The sequence below is a fragment of the Ambystoma mexicanum genome, chromosome 2p (assembly GCF_040938575.1).
Source record: "Ambystoma mexicanum isolate Mex_15411 chromosome 2p, UKY_AmexF1_1, whole genome shotgun sequence".
Classification (NCBI taxonomy): domain Eukaryota; kingdom Metazoa; phylum Chordata; class Amphibia; order Caudata; family Ambystomatidae; genus Ambystoma; species Ambystoma mexicanum.
Genome location: NC_090923.1, coordinates 577,556,731 through 577,573,168, shown reverse-complemented (window position 1 = coordinate 577,573,168; position 16,438 = coordinate 577,556,731). Strand labels below are relative to the sequence as shown.

The following is a 16,438-nucleotide window of genomic DNA, read 5'->3' as shown; positions in this document are numbered from 1 at the left end:
ACCTTTAAATTAAAACTAAGCAAGAAAACCACTAGGCAAATATTGTCACACAATCAGTATATATATATGAAACAACGTTGTTAATGGGATGTTATGGTTACAAGTAAAACCAAAAAACCTCAGAAATTCGGCAGTTATAGTAAGTTGAGCAACCATAACTCGCGCCACCACTGTGCACTGCCAAGACTAACACCCAGGACATGAAAGATGAATTTCATGGGTTTTTACCAGTGCACCCTTAATTTCATACAACTTACTAATGTCATACATACCACAATATAGCAAATGTTTTGTCCAATTTACAAAGTTTTAGTATAAAACTCTGCCATTCCCCACCCTCTAGGATCATTTTTAACACGTCTATACACTTTATGCAACTTTTTCCACTGTTTTTGCATCCCTCCGTTGACATCCACAAACGTCTGACATCATTGGGGACTTTCCGGACAGTGTCACGTGACCACGTACTCGTGTGCAGCATGATGACATGTCTGTGAATGTGTCCACACTTCACAAAAGGGTCTGTGCTTCACAGACAGTTCGGAACTGCATTTTCTGCTGACCTAGGAACCAAGCTCAAAATGTACTCTTGCATAGCTCCAAGACCTATTCTTACTCATTATCCATTAACAATCTAGTACAGAGCACATACTGGGAAGAATATTAGCAAAACCGCTAATTATCTTAAAAATGGCATCAGCTATTGCCATCCCTCCTCCACAAGAGCCGCCAAGATGAGGTTTGGTCAAGAGGGGGCAAGGTTATAGGGGGTACCAATTTTTTTTTTTCCCATAGACATAATGGGAAAAAACTTTGCTCACGCCTACAGCCCAAACCGCTGGACGGATTTTCACCAAATTTGCGGCAAGTTCGGGGACACTTCAGATGTTTGGGGGCAGTTTTTGGATGGCATATAACTTTGGCACCACTCAATGAAACCGCATGAAATTTTGCAATTATATTCCCAACCTGATTCCGAATGAGTTTGCTAAGTTTGGTGGGATTCTGTCAAGAAGGGGCAAAATTAGAGCGGGGTCTCAAAATAATGTAAATGATTATAAATGAGGCGCCACTTGACAAATGTACACTTAATTCGGCAAACTGATAATAGAAATAGATATCAATGTTTTTGTGAAGTTTGGTGGGATTTTTTCAAGGGGGGCAAAATTAGAGGGGGTGTTCCAATATAATGTAAAGGTTTATAAATGAGGTGCAATTTAACGAATCTACACTTATTATGGCAAACTGATAATATATCTAGATATAAATGTTTTTGCGAATTTTGGTGGGATTTTGTCAAGAGGGGGCAAAATTAGAGGGGGGTCACAAAATATTGTAAAGGCTTATAAATGTGGTGCCAATTGACAAATCTACACAAAGGTTTGCAAAAAGATTATAGATCTAGATATAAATGTTTTCATAAAGTCTGAATGGATTTTGTTTCTTGACAAGTGTCATAATGTAGGTACACAAAATAGTGATTTACCTTTGGTGACTGAGGTGTAGCCTGTGGCCATGGGCAGTGGATGGACAGATTGTCCGGGTCATGGAATAAGATCATGATCTGGACAATCAGGCTACTGCCCATGACCACGAGGGACAGCACATGGGGCTAAAGTGGCCAGGACCAACTGGGACTGGCTTTGTGGTAAAGTTATTCGAAATTGGGATAGGTTTGAATGGGAAGAAAAATGTGCTCATGGTAATATGGTCATATGGTTCTCTTTTCGCCTTCTCCAGGCTGCCTTGGAAAGGGATGAGAGGCCCTTTATGGAACGCCGCCTTCCCTTTCCATGGTGGCCATCTTGGAAATGGATTTTCCTTCCGCAGGCGTCCTGGTGTCTGAAGAAAAATCCTTTTTTTTAGCACCCTGGGTACCCACTTTGGGAACATAGGGTGATAATGGCCTTCATCCACCATTACAGGGGCTGGAATGGGGGATAATGGTCCGGAGACCTTGTTATCCACCCTCGCTTCACTTGGGCTGATAATCCACCCGGTATCCACCGTTCCATCCCTGGAACAGGGGATAAACGCCACAATATCGCCATTAGCATAACACAAAATGAAAATGGGAATGTTGGAAAATATTATTGAGTCTATGCACTTTACTGAAAAATATACAGTAGATGGAGTCTATAAGTTTTTTTTGTTCTATTTTTTAACTATGAAAGGTGTTTGTTAAAGGGACATTTCTTTTATTGTTTTTGGATGAATTTTTATTTTTTGGCAGGAGTGCTTAAAATGAAATGTGGGGAGGGAAATGAGGGAAGAGGCACCAAACTCTAATATGGAGGGGCAGGTGGATAGGGGAGAATGTTGTGCGTGTGTTATTTCTAAGGTAGGGGGCAGTGTTTCTCATGCTCCTTGATTACAGCAGTGGTGGTGTCTATTGGGGAGTAGGGATGGCATTAGCCGATTTAATTTTAAGATAAATAGCAGTTTTGCTAAAAGTATGTACTATGTACTAGATTGTTAATGGATGAGTAGGAATAGGTGTTGGAGCTGTGCAAGGGAAATTTTGAAGTTGAAAGTTCCTAGATCAGTAGAAAATGCAGTTACGAACTGTCCGCGAAGCACGTATCTTATCGGGAAGTGCGGACGGGTTCTCGGACACGTCATCATGCCGCGCGCCAGCATATGGACATGTGGCACGGTCCAGAAGGTCTGCTATGAAGTCACATGTTCGTAGACATTATGGTTAAGTTGCACTAATAAAAACCTATGACATTCAATGAAAAAACTTTGTTAAGGGGACATTATGGTTAAGTTGCACTAATACAAACCTATGAAATTCACTGAAAAAACTTTGTTAAAGGAATGTTATGGTTAAGTCGGACTCATAAAAACCTATGAAATTCAATGAAAAAACTTTATTAAAGGGACGTTATGGTTAAGTTGCGCTATTAACAACCTATCAAATTCAGTGGAAAAAACATTGTTAAAGGGACGCTATGGTTACAAGTAAAACGGAAAAACCCCTGAAATTCGCCAGTTATGGTAAGCTAAGCAACCATAACTCGCGCCACCACTGTGCACTGCTAACAATAACACCCATGACATCAAAGATGACATCACAAATATGACTGATGACATCACTGATGGCAACACATGTGCATTTAATTTTCATAGGAAGTCCCTACAAGGGGTTATGAATGTAATGTTGGCAAAAGGTTTTTTCACTGAATTTGATAGGTTTTTAGTGGTTGCGCTACTAAAAACCTATGAAATTCAGTGAAAAAAACTTTGTTAAAGGGACATTATGGTTCCAAGTAAAACCGAAAAAACCCTGAAATTCATAACTCACGCCACCACCGCACATTGCTAAGACAAACACCCAGCACATCAAAGATGACATCACAAATGTCATTATTGACATCACATATCTGGGCCACTTGTTTTTGTTCACTAATATAAATAGGCCAGGTGGTGTTGTTCACTGACAGTCAGAATATTAAAATTGAAAAGGTGCTATATATATAGATGTTAACCTTGTCATATGTTCTTAAAGTACTTTCCTTAGGGCTTGGTATCAGCTCATGGAGCACATACATGGGAAATGAGCAGGCCTCAAACACACAATTAATTTGCATACATGAATAGATAAAGTTTAATGTTATTAACATTTTCTGATGATGCTGTTTCTTTCTTCCTTACTTTAGTTTCCCTCTATGTGCCTCTGATTAGTATGCATTGTGGTTCTTCAGATGTATTGTTTGTACTAGCACAAGTGTTGTAAGTCTTGAATTGTTAGCTAGTTATTACATGTTTAACATTATTCAAAGCTCTGATAAGTTAGCATTCATTATTGTACTATCCGAAATTACTAGATTATAAATATTGTACTTCTATGGTGCATGCTGCAGTCATTGCCCATGTTTATATATGATTAGGTTTCTGTAGTAACAAGAACACTCCAATACAATGATTTTAGATGAGTACATTCTCTAATAGATTAAGTAGCTCATGATAGGTCTCTCGATCACCCCTGACATCTTGTTAACAACAATATAAACACAACCCCTAGTAGGGACTTTTCATCAAAATGAATGTCATCAGCGATGTCTTCAATGCCGTTTGTGATGTCATCTTTGATGTCCTGGGTTTTAGTCTTAGCATTGCACAGTGGTGGCGTGAGTTATGGTTGCTTAGCTTAACATAACTGGCGAATTTCAGGGCTTTTTCGGTTTTATCTGGAACCATAACGTCCCTTTAACAAAGTTTTTTTCACTGAATTTCATAGGTTTTTAGTAGCGCAACTTAACCATAACATCCCTTTAACAAAGTTGTTTTACTGAATTTCATAGGTATTTAGTAGCGCAACTTAACCATAATATTCCTGTAACAAAGTTCTTTCACTGAATATAGATAGATAGATAATGTAAATTTGATAAATATTTACTAGAATGCCCTTAGTTTATTTTCATATAACATAGAAGATACTGAACCCCCTATCTGCGCTAGTGGGTCTGATATCCGAGGACCATGCGCCTGTTCGTAGATGGACCCAGACAACATCAACAATATCCAAAAACTCAGGGGGTATCTTACATTGTTATATCATCAAAAAAAAAACACTAAACATGTTCAAAAAGCAGCACATAAATAAATTACATTCAATAATAAATGAGAAGTGAAACTGTGTATGTAAGACACTAACAGTCCAATTACATAGCATATGCAATATAGTGGAATATACCAAAACACAAAAAATATTCCTCCAACAGAATTACCTCACAGAAACTGCACAGCAAAAATCAACAGGACACCTACGCAGCAGTAACAGCAAAACTTAGCAAGAGACTAGTGAGTACGGTACATTTATTGTATATATTTATAAACGTTCTGTATTAAGTACACTAAAACTATTTTTTTTTTTTACACAGAAATGTCCAGTACTTTGGAATGGCTGGAAGAACATTTTCCTCGGGGTGAAATAAGGGAAGACTGTGATACTAATGGTAGACACTACACTTCTCTATATATAAGCCAATTAATAACCATTACTTTATGTGTACTTAACACATTTTTTTTAACAGACTATACAGACAATAAAAATAATATACCAAGAGAGACGTTAGAAAATCCTCTGAAGCGAATGGAGCTAAAAATGGATCGGTTAATGAAAAATGTAATTCTTTTAAAAAACTTTGTGAAGGACCATATAAAAGAAAACATTGGGAGGCCGATTCATGGAATTAATGTGCGCTGAAATTTTCTGCGCAAGCATGCGAAAGCGTGCGAATCGCAGTGCAAGTGCGAAAATCGCAGCGAAACCCGCACACAACGATTCATGGAAGTCAGTGCGCGTGTAAATCCCTGGATGTGTGCTAAAATTCTGCATGGCGCACGCTGGCGCACTCGTCTCCAAACAGCGTGCGCTAAGCGCACAGCGAAAGCGCACATAGCACAGCGCACACAACAAAATTAGGCGGAACAGGGGGCGTAACACGCGGAATGGGGAACAACGCGTGAAAATGTGGGCGTCACTGGGGAAGTACAGGAGGCAAATGCGCGGAACGCCCACACTTGCGTCTACAACACGTATTCATGGAATCAAACCGGGCTAATGCATGCGCCAAAAAAGACGCGCTAATCCGGAAACACGTACGCCAGCAGGAAGCAGGCGTACGTGGACCCGCGCAGCATAAAAGTGCGTGCAAACAACAAACAAGCTCAGACGCCAAGATGAATATACCGTTCCTAGCAGCAGTGGTCGTGGAATACCGCAGGAGGAGGATAGTCAGGCCCAGAATATTTACACCCAGAACCAGCCTTTTTGGGATGCCTGATGACCAGGTGTATGGGAGATACAGGTTTCCACCTCACATAATACTCAACCTGGTGAGTGAGTGGGAGGATGATCTCACATCACCCACCCTGTGCCCCCAAGCGCTCAGCCCCCTGGAGAAGGTACTCAATGTACTGCACTTCTTCGCCACTGGATCATTTCAGCGGACAAGGGCTATAGTGGGGGGGTGTCACAGGCCACGCAGTCACGCTGCCTACACCAGGTGTTGGCCATCATGACTGCACGCCCATCAGTCCGCAGGCACATATACCTGCCCAGAACACCTGCAGAAAGGCAGGCTGCCATTCAGGATTTCTATGGGGTGGCACAATTCCCCAAAGTGCTAAGTGCCATTTTTGCACCCATGTGGCTCTACGTCCCCCCAGGGCATGTGAGCACATCTATAGAAACCGCAAGCACTGACATTCATCAATGTGCAGGTAGTATGTGATGCCAAGGGAATCATAACCTCGGTATATGCCAACTATCTAGGGTCCACCCACGACAGTTTCATTTACAGAATGTCAACACTAAACCGGGACCTAGAAGCTGGGCGGCATGGCGATACATGGCTGCTCGGTGAGTATAAATGCCACTGCACATGCATGCATGTCAGATACTGAGTAATGTCACAGCCCCACTAATGATACTCATCACCACCTCCCCAGGGGACAGTGCCTACCCTCTGAGCACCCACATGATGATGCCAATTCGGAACCCCACCACGCCATCCGAGGTAAGATACAACACAGCCCATATTGCAACCCGGGGCATAGTGGAGCGCACATTGGGAGTGCTCAAGTCCCGCTTTCGCTCCCTTGACCGCTCTGGTGGGCAGCTGTTATATGCTCCCCCAGTAGTGTGCAGGATCATAGTGGCATCATGAGTCCTGCACAACGTTGCAACACGCCGGGGCCTGCCGGTGGACATGGTGGTGCCCCCACATCCCCAACCACATGCACGCCCACTACGCATGGAAGGGGAAAGGGCACGTGGTGAGGCAGCCCGTATATAGCTGGTGGCTAATTACTTCACATAAAATCACACCCCTGTGGAGTGCACACAGCCCTGGCACATACCAGCTGACAATCAATGATGATGACATAAGGGACACTCAACTGTAACAACCATACCATCCTGAGATTGGTCACCTGGAAGTGTTACATTGTGTGCATCCCTACCTACCCAAACACCACCAATGCTGTGTCATCAAAAGACATACATCTATGCTGCTAAATTCATTACCCCCTTGCTAAATACAACATGAGAACAGCGCCATGTCACCCAACCCCTCCCCATCTCCACCACCAAACACACCATGGCATGTCATGCAATATGAAAGCAAACAAAGCAATGCACAAGACCTGACACAAGTGTCACAAAGTACACTGTCGCTAATTGAAACTGCCCACACACAATATGCTCCCAGTAATGTATAACTAACAGCACACATTACCAAATACTTACCACCAACACAATGCTGCAACACACCATGGAAAAATGCAAACACATAACAGTACTAAGTTCAAGTAGTGGTAGTCTTACAACCTGAATACGCCAGCACATCGACCCCTTACAACTGTATAGTGTTGCTGCCACGCAAATGTCTCAGTGTACTGCATACAACAGGAACTGCATCTACAAAGTAGACGGCCTTGTGATGACATGAGGAAGGAACCTGCAGATTAGGAGGAAGACATGGATGCAAAAGCACATATCAACACACCATGCAGTGTACAATACAACAGCAATATCCATTAGGGATGTCTACACAGTATTGACTACAGACTGCCCACACAGCTCATGGGAGCCCAACGTCACTGTGTAATTCACTGTCACTTGGTCACACCCTTTGAAAGCCCATGGAAACGGGAAGCAGAAGGGGTGTGTGTCTCATGAACCCAAGCATCTAATCCAAACCCAGGACAAGCCTGCATGTGCCCAGCCGGAATACAGTGGAGGCCCACGGGAGTCACACAAGGCAACACACTGTAAAAAAAAATCAAAAATCAAAAATGGCCATGTGGGGGCCAATGGGGGTGGGGGAGGCCACCCAGGAGGTTCGAGGACAGGGTGCACACCAACACCCACCTGCGTGGATGTTGCGAAAAAAAAATACCCCCTTGGGCTCATGGCCTGCACGTCTATGCCATTGTGAGAGAACTGCTGTTGCTCTGCTCATCCTCTGCTGCTGCATCAGGAGGCCGTGACACTATGGGAGGCAGCCCACACAAAGTCCTGGTATGGTCCTCCATGGCAGCAAGCATGCGGGTCTGGAAGGTCTGATTCTGGAGGATTAAAGTGCGGATATCCACATGCAGTACATCACTGGTTGCCTGCATTTCTGCACACATGGCATCGCGTGATGCTCAGATCTCCTCACGTGTTGCATGCAGCTCAGCTGAGAGCGAATGTGTGAGCTGCTCCAGCTGCTGTTCTGCCCTTAAATTACTTGAAGCCTCAAGTTCAACCAGAGTCTGCCTGAGGTTATGTAGTTCTACCCTCAGGGCTTCTCTGTTGCCCTGGGACTCTATTGATTCGGATTCGCGCACAGTCTCCAGTGCCGCTCGTCTGTCCCTGTTGGACGCCAACATGTCTTCCCTGTGTGATTGGCAAATGGAGTCTGTTGCCTGCTGTTGTTGCTCCATATGCCTTTCAGGGGGGATAATGGAAGTGGCCACCCTCTCCATTGCCTGAGCCATCATTTCTACTGATGCTGCCTGTTGGGTTGCCATACCGTACATGGAGTTTTCCCATACAGTATTGCCTGGTGGCGCAAAGGCACCGCGTTGGCGGGCACCACACCTGTTTGGGGCAAGGCGATCTGCACCTTGCTGTGCTGGCACTGCTTGAGGCTGCAGGACTGCATTCCCCCTCTGATCTGCTGGCCCAGGAACAGGATCAGATGCTGTGGAGTGTGACCCTGCATCCATAACCGCCAAAGGCGGACCTACCAACACTGAAATTCCTATAGAGGGTTCTACCCCGGGTGCAGGTGGATTGGATAGAACAGAATCCCTGCCAGAAACACTTACCTGCGACAGCACATAAGTCTCATCATCCGACTCAGCTCCTGAATAGAGGTCTGGGGAGGTGCACCCAGAGGCACCTTTGGACAGTATGGTCTGCAGTAACATTGGGTTTTCACCCACCACCGCACCACATCCCCCACTGGTGCCCGGTCGTGCCTGAGATTCCTCCTGGGTCTGCACCATCTCCTCACCCTCAACAAAAACATGAAAGACAACAAATGGAAACAGGCATGAAAACCATTGCACACACATAGGCCGTGACAAGTCAGAGATCCAGTACATGATTTACACATGTCCCACATGACTATAACCCTGCCATGCATGCACTGTCAAAGAGTTGGAAGTGGAGTCAAAAAGGCAGACACTGGGGAGAGCAAGATGGAAATGCAACACATTTGCAGCATGTTGGGTAGCACTGGCATCACACATCAGGCTGTGAGTGGCATGTCCAATACACATACATGGCACATGCCACCCCACAGATGTCATGTAGCATAGCCACGGTAAATTACAAAACTACATCAATATATCAGTGAATGAGTACTGTCACACATCCATGTCACATCGACATGATGCGAAGATTGATGCTGAATAGTGTTGCAAAATATGCATGTGCCACACACTGAAACACATCCAGTGTCCAATAACACAGTCATTGTGGGCTGATCAATGGTTGGTCACTTTAACATTACAGGAAACATCTGTCATCTTCCACATGCAAACAGGCCCTAATAAAAAATGTCTGCAGCCCAATACTCCATCGGCCTGAATGGTGTAATCATTAACATAACCAGGTAAAAATAGTGGCCCATAGTGGGCTGCAAACAATGACTGAAGCATATCACATATGTTGCAATAGGGAAGAATAATGCGTAGCAAAAATGGGAGAGTGGAAACAATCAGCCTGAATGAACACTTACAAAATCTGAACAATGTAGTTGCAAGATGACAGTTCAAGGTAAAGTGCACTAATGTGTGCCTAATTGGCAACTGTGGGCAGAAGGGATACAGTCATACCCAAATCCAAGGCATGTGAATGTATGGGAGGAAGCAAATGGGTGACCCATAACACTCAGGAGTACACACCCTCACCTGGCACTCAATCAGAACCCGTCACCCAAACAACATACACATGGATTACACACACACGCATGGGTACTCACCGGACAATGCGTTGTAATCAGGTAGTTCTCCCACATCTTGGATCTGTTCCTCTGTGACGAAGGTCCCAGCAACAGACTCATGTTCAGTGAGTTTGTTGTCCTCTTGTGGAGACCCACCGCCAGTCACCAGAGTAGCGGCATGATTTGAGGCCAGCTTGTTCTTTGCTCTGCGTTTCAGGTAATTCCACCACTTGTAGCAATCATCAGCTGTGCGCCTCACAAATCCAAGGGCACTTATGCGGTCCGCGATGGTCTGCCAGTGTGCCCTACATTGACCAGGTGTGGTCTTGCACCCTGCAGTCACCAATATTTCGTGGCTATGTGCCGACCCAGATCCACGTGGCCTGGTGACACCAACTTGCACTGACACACGTGGCTTAGACTTGCTGACCTGGAAGTCAGCCTGGGAGTCATCCTGTGCCGGCTCAGGTGCCAAAATGGGCTGGTCCAACAAGGGCTGAGGTGGGATGGTGTCAGCCATGTTTCCCTCAACCATGGGGGGGGGCATGGGCGTCCCTGATTGGTCCTCCACACATGGGGGTCTAGGGGAACCCTTCAAATCCTGTCCACGTCCCCTACCGTGCCCACCACGCCCACCTTTTGGAGGTCGGCCACCTTTGCCTCCCTTACCGCTATGTCGCCTCCCAACCATGGCACTGATGTTGTTGTGTGTATGGGAGTTGCAGTAAACAATTGTCCTGGGCAATTGGGGATGAAAGGGGTAGGGTACTAGATGGAATTCGTACCCTAGTGCTCTAGCAAGGCTGTTTGTGACCCCTGGGGGAAGATGACGGGTCACGCAATGCACAGGCACCCCAAAAACAAAAAGTAATGTGCACACAACCCCTCGAAGACCACGTGCGTGGAAAAATGAACCCGCACTACGCTGTGCACCCACAAACACAAAAACAAGCATACGCGTGTTACACGCAGCCTACAATGACCTCTGAAGGGGTACGCGACACACGGGGCAAGCACAGTTGGTAAATGCATGCGCGACTCACTGTCTGCCTGGAATAAGAACGTGAAAAAAATGCGCGTGTGCGCGTAGGTAACACCCCCGCCAAAAGAAGAACTGTACGCTGTCTGAGGAGACAGGACAAAAGAAGAAGTGAACGCAGTTTGAGGAAACAGGCCCAAAAAAATAAAGAACGCTGTCAGAGGTAACAGGGAGTACAAACTTGAAACGCTGTGAAGTAATCGCGTGTGAACCAACAAGAAGTACAGAATTCACCCACTCGCTCTCCACGAAAAGCACGTACAAGGGAATGGGGTCCTACACATACCTTTTAAAGTGGCCCACACGTACAGCGTCACTTACGCGTGTACGCGCTAAGGCCCTTTCCTCCAATTAAACAAGCTTACACTCGGATGTGCAGTTTTTGGACGTGTACGATGAACATGCACCCGTGTTGATGGAAACGCCCGCCTGCGTCACGTCACTTACGCGCGTAGGCCCTTTCCTCGGATGACACGCATCCACACACGGACGTGCAATTTTTTCATGTGCGCTGAACCACTATGCCCACGTCACAAGGGAAACGCCCATGCGAGTCATGTCACAGAAGCTCTAAGGGCCTTTGGTCCAATGAAACCGCGTGCATGTGCTGACGCGCTTATGCGCGAAGGGCCTTTCCTCGAATTACATGCTGACGTACAAGATTTTCACGTGCCAAATCACTCTGTATCAAGCTGGCCACACAACAACACATGGAAGACCACGCTCCTGCCCAGAAGGCCGAATTACTGCCCCCAGAGCCCCGAGCATGCTCCCACCTGCCATCTGCTGCTGCCTGCTGCCCATGTGCCCTGCTATTTGGTGCCTGCATGTCAGCCAGGGTTCCAGTTGCTGTGTCCACCCCTGCTGGAACAGAAGACTCCCGACTGGGATACCATCGCTCCACATCCCAGCCCCAGGACCTAGTTGCCCACCCACGCCTGCCTTGGGGGTCGCCATGTCGGGGAAAACACCATCTGAGACCACTGGTGACCCCCAGCCAGAGAGGCAGAGGAACACCAGCTTCAGTGTGAAGGAAGTTGGTGTCCTGGTGGAGCATGTCCTGGGGCATTTTGATGCCCTCTTCGGAACATCACGCGCCAACAAGGAAGGACGGGAGAGGATCTGGGACGACGTAGTGGTTGCCATCAATGCGGAGGGGGTGGCAACCCGCGACATCAAGCACGTCAAGAAGTGCTGGGAGCATTGAGGTCCAGGACCCTCTACAAGGCCCGGCACCTCGCAGAGGGGGGCCGTGTCAGCATGAGTGACATCCAGATGAGGGTTCTGGAATGCGTAGGCCCAGCGCTCCATGCCCAGATCCTGCAGAGGAAGACCCGTCTGGAGTTGAGCGGTAAGTGGCCAAGCATTGGTGTGTGAGACAGGGCATGTTGCAGTGTGCTGGTAGTCTGATACTTGCCTGTATGTGTGACAGAGGCCATGTATGGATGTGTGTGTGCAGGGACATCATGGTCATGCATGTGAGACCAGTAATGTGTGAACCACAACATGGGTAGCTGTATGGCAAATGCACACATGAAAGCATGCCAGTGTCTGTTCTTGCACATGGTGGGGTGTGAGGGATGGGTGCTGCTGTCATGTACATGTATGGTGCACATGTGTGTGTGTCTGAGAAGTGTGTGTGTGACTTAGGTACGCCATGGATTCATGACACATGTCTGTGATGATGTGTACATTCACTCATGCAGTGAGGTCACCGTTGTATGCACTGTGTCTATCCACTGTGTCTGTGGTGTGCAAGGCATGATGCATGACCCTCCGGTGATGTGTGTGCATGGGATCAGTGTGAGCCATGATGCATGTGAGTTTGAAGGCAGGATTTTGGTTAATAGAGGCCCTTGTACATGGATGCTGATGTTGATTGCAGGCGCCGTGCCTGTTCATGCATGTGTGTTGCGTGCATTCACCCATCTGTTTTGGAGGGACAGGATGGAAGTGACGTTAGACACTGCAATTCATGTGTTATTGTTTCCTGTCTAGGGCAATGTTGTACTGTACCCTGATGCTTGTGTTCTATGTCTCCCTCTATGCAGCGTCAAGTGAAGAAGAGGGCGGAGACGGCGCTGTGGAGCCAAGCGGCGGGGATGCCTCCATCGGGCGGCGACACAAGGCACAGCCACCCTCCCAGGACTTGCCATCATCCGGGAGCAAGGGAGCAAGGGGGCTGGTGCCGCGTCTGCCACTATGGCTGTGGCGTAAGGGCTGGGTGAGCCCCCACAGGGGCTTGCAATGGCGGAAGATGGTACGTAGACATCCAGGTTGGTGGTCTCCACAGAGGAGGAGGGGGCCCGCTACTGAGTCGCACATGGGGCCTGGTGGGGGTAATACCACTGGTGCAAGTGGTGCAGTCCAGGGCCAGGATCAGGAGGCAGCACAGGTCACCGCGGAGGGGCCTGTGCATGTCCCTGTCCTTGACCCTGTGACTGCACCACCATGCACCAGCAGGGATGCCCCGTCCTAGACCCGTCCGCAGGTAGGGAAGCGTGCCATGTCATCTGCCTTTCCACTACCTGTGGAGGAGGGTCCCATGACCGTATGGACTCCCTCCTGATTGGTGTCGTGTTGCATACGCGTGACATTCGTGATGACGTGCGTTCGTCCTGGGCGGAGAACGCACGCCATCACGAACAGCAGGGTCGCAACGTGGCACTGTTGGGAAGGGCCCTGGTTGGTGGGTTCCTACATGTGTTGCGCACTCTGGTGGACCTCTCCTCCTCTGTAGAGAATATGCACCACTCGTTCTCCCTGCCGTCTTCCGGCCCAGATTCCACCAGGGCCCCCTGTGGACCTGGCCCAACCAACACAGCCAGCTTGGTGGAGCTCACATCCCTGCCACAGTCAAGAGTCGGCGGTCCAGCAGGGGTGGACACCATAACTGGAGACCAGCTGATGGAGGATGTGCAGGCACCATCGGACAGGGCAAATGGTCAGCAGCAGCAGAAGCAGGCTGTAGGTGGGAGCAATGATGACTCGGGGCCATCAACATCGGAGGGGCAGGCATCGTCCAGAGGGCAGGAGGACCTAGGAATGGGAGTGTCTTCCGTGTGGCAGTGGTTAGGCCAGCGGATAGATGGGGAGCGGCGGCAGGCGGAAGAGGCGCGGCTCACCATGGTCAGGGCGGAGTTCTCCATGCGTCGGGCGTTGAGGCAGGCAGAGTGCCTCGAGGCAACTGGCAGGGAGTTGGAACAGGCCATGAGTGCCTCCCTGCGAGATCTCGGGGCCAGGGCAGAGGCCCACCTCCGGGAAATCGACATGGAGTTCGATGATGCCCTGGCCCGGGACAGCACAGAGTGAGCCGCAGGACCTGCCCTCCGCCATTGTATATAGATAGATAGTGTTAGGTTTCCTTTCTGTTTTTGTTTATTTTGGGCGCTTGGACAATGCACCACGTTTTTGTATATAGTTCTTTATCAGGGAGTCTTTTTTGTAGGTTTCATTTCATTTGTTGGGCTCATGGACCCTGGATTGGTGACTTGTATATAGTTGAACAGTGGATTTTTAATTTTTTTTTACATTTCACCATGGAGCAATGGATTTCACTTATTTTTTTCCCTTGGATTTGCTTTGTTGGAATGAGACTTTGGACACATTTTCATTTGGATTTCTTTGGATTCTGATTTCATATTTTTGATTATTTTCTGGACATGCTGCGTTTTATTTCTTCTTCACATTATTGTTTGTTTTCTTTTCATTACAATAATTTTAGGTTCAATACATTTTTGTTTCATACTTCGATATGTGGTGTTCTCTCATTGATTTCATGCATGTCATGATGTGGGTTTTCACATTCACTTGCACCCATTGTGTGTGTGTGACGGACATGTGTTCATTTACATACTTGCCATTCGGGTTGTATCATGTAATGGTAATTTCTCTGTGAGTGGATGCAATACTTGGTTGGGTCTTTGGGCTGGGGTGGCGTGGGGTGTGATGTGGCTGGCCATAAGGCCCATGATTGAGGATCGTCATGACGTGGGGGCAGGTGGACATGAGTAGGGGCTTGCTGGAAGGTGCCCCTAACTGCTGGGGGATGGGGGTGCTGGGGACATGAGTGGGGGCCTGCTGGCAGGTGCCCCTCACTGCTGGGGGGTGGGGGTGCTGGGGGACATGTGTGGGACATGAGTGGGGGCCTGCTGGCAGGTGCCCCTCACTACTGGGGGTGGAGGTGCTGGGGTACATGTGTGGGACATGAGTGGGGGCCTGCTGGCAGGTGCCCCTGACTGCTGGGGGGTGGGGGTGCTGGGGGACATGTATGGGGGTCTGCTGGCAGGTGCCCCTCACTGCTGGGGGTTGGGGGTGCTGGGGGACATGTGTGGGACATGAGTGGGGGCCAGCTGGCAGGTGCCCTTGACTGCTGGGGGTGGGGGTTCTGGGGGACATGAGTGGGGGCCTGCTGGCAGGTGCCCCTGACTGCTGGGGTGTGAGGGTTCTGGGGGACATGTGTGGGGGCCTGCTGGCAGGTGCCCTGACTGCTGGGGGGTGGGGGTGCTGGGGAACATGAGTTGGTGATCAGTAGTGCAAGGTGACATGTGGCTTGGCTGGGGGGCAAGCCCTTGGTGAATGGGCTGCCTGCGGGACATGACCAGGGGTGCAGGGTAGTCCCCTGTGGTGTGGGCTGCCTGCAGGGGCTGTGGAGGGTGTAGAGGGAACACCTGGGAGGACCCACACTGCCAATTCACATGTAGGACTCCCTGCACACCCCCGAAAATCATGTACCCCGCTCTGACAGCAAAATCACGTGTGAAACTTCCCGCGCACCCCCGAAATACGTGTTCCCCTCTACAATCGTGTGTGAAACTTCCCGCGCACCCCAACAATACACGTACCCCACTCGCACAGGGCATTTCGCGTATGAAACTTCCCGCGCACCCCCGAAATACACGTTCCCCGCTCCAATCGCGTGCGAAACTTCCCGCGCACCCCAGGAATACACGTACCCCACTCGCACAGGGTATTTCGCGTGTGATACTTCCTGCGCACCCCAGGAATACACGTACCCCACTCGCACAGGGCATTTTGCATGTGAAACTTCCCGCGCACCCCCGAAATACACGTACTCCGCTCCAATCGTGTGTGAAACTTCCCACGCACCCCAGGAATACACATACCCCACTCACACAGGGCATTTCGCGTGTGAAAATTCCCGCGCACCCAAGGAATAGACGTACTCCACGCGCACAGGGCATTTCGCGTGTGAAACTTGCCGCGCACCCAAGAAATACACATACCCCGCTCCAATTGAGTGTGAAACTTCCCGCGCACCCCAGGAATACACGTACCCCATTCGCACAGGGTATTTCGCGTGTGAAACTTCCTGCGCACCCCCGAAATTCATGTTCCCCTGTCCAATCATGAGTGAAACTTCCCACGCACCCCAGGAATACACGTACCCCACTCGCACAGGGCATTTCACGTGTGAAACTTCCCGCGCATC

The 16,438-nt window shown here is 48.5% G+C and overlaps 1 protein-coding gene across 4 annotated transcripts in view; it reads right to left on the bottom strand.

The window, feature by feature from the left end:
* DOCK3 (dedicator of cytokinesis 3) overlaps positions 1 to 16,438 on the bottom strand; it is a 2,582,899-nt gene that overhangs the window by 631,368 nt on the left and 1,935,093 nt on the right. The window lies entirely within an intron of this gene.